This window comes from Nicotiana attenuata, unplaced genomic scaffold (genome assembly GCF_001879085.1).
Source record: "Nicotiana attenuata strain UT unplaced genomic scaffold, NIATTr2, whole genome shotgun sequence".
NCBI classification, from domain to species: Eukaryota; Viridiplantae; Streptophyta; class Magnoliopsida; order Solanales; family Solanaceae; genus Nicotiana; species Nicotiana attenuata.
In genome coordinates, this window is record NW_017670343.1 from 869624 (window position 1) to 871196 (window position 1573).

Here is a 1573-nt window from a genome sequence, read left to right on the forward strand (position 1 = left end):
AAGATTATTCGCATTGGGTTGTACCTCCTTACTAAAAGCTTTGGCTTCACCAGTAGTCGCCTCTTCTCTTTTAGTTGAGGGCTCTTTATTCTTGCTTTTCATGCCATCATCAGCTTTCAGCTCCTTCACAACGCGGCTCTTCAAGTAGAACTTTGCATCCGCGAAGTGTGACTCAGCCTCGGTGAATGGCTCATCATCAGCAACTATCGTCTTCTCGACTTCACCCTCGTAGTATTTTAAACATTGATGGTAGGTAGACGGAACTACTTTATTCTCATGTATCCAAGGCCTCCCAAGCAAAACATTGTATGAAGTCTTCGCGTCGATCACATGCAGCCATGCACTTGATTGCATATCTTCAATAGTGATTCCCAGCCTGATCGCGCCTATGGCTCTTTGCCCCCCTTGGTTGAATCCTTGGATCATCACACGACTTTCTGAGAGTTCGTTCATGGGAATACCAAGTTCTTTCACAGTGTGGATTGGCAAAATGTTCACTGAGGATCCTCCATCAACCAAAATCCGGTTTACCCTTTCATCGCGCATATAGCCAACCAGGTATAATGGGCAGTTATGAGGAGTGTCACCTAGTAAAAGATCGTCATTTGTGAACGTGACCTTTTTCTCACAAGCATTAACTTCTTGAGGAGTGGACTCGATGGCTTTTCCGAAGATGGTGCCAACGGTAGGTCATCACTCTTTTCTTCCCCTTTGTCAGCATGGCAACAAGAGGCATCAATGCCCTCATGGGAAATCTTCGTGCGGAACCAACTTGGTAAAAACTCCTCCAAGGTCACTGGATTCCGTGGCTTTTGAGGGTGGTGCATCTCCACTTTTGCTTTCTTCAAATGCCTAACTGGATTCCTTTTTATGGGTCTTTTTACCATCATCTTCCTTGTTGGTTGTTCCACTTATTCTTTTTGTGGGCTCCTTTTGTGGCGCCTACGACGAGTCACCAACGTCCAACCTTCATCATCATCAGGTTGGTTGACTTCAGCTTTGTCGCTCTCCAGTAATTCTTCATTTTTATTTTCTTTAAAACCACATAATTCATCTGGACTGAATGAGCCAAAGGTGATAGAGACTTTAAAACCACATAATTCATCCGGACTGAATGAGCCAAAGGCTTGGTTTGCGCTTGCTTTCTCATCTTCAAGCACGATCTTCTTTTCGCGAGCCAAGTCCATGACTTTATCCTTGAAGACAAAGCACTTCTCTAGAGGGTGGCTTACAAGTCGGTGATATTTGCAGTAGTTTGGGTCATTTGTTTTCCCACCTTCATTTGGTCGCTTCATCTCCGGAAGCTCGATGAGATTTAACTCGAGGAGTTCTTCGAAAATGGCTGGCACATCAGAATCCAGGAATGGGTACTCTTTCTCCTGCATCTCTTTTAGAGTCAACTTTCCACTTGGCTTGTCTTGAAAAGAAGTGGATTTCATACTCTGCTTCTTGCTCACCCTCGTCATGAACTTCATAGGTGACGTATTGACATTCATAGCTTCTTTGCTTTCAGACTTGGGTACGAACTTGCCCCACTTCCTGACTTCTTGCTTGTCATTTGCTTTGCGAGGTT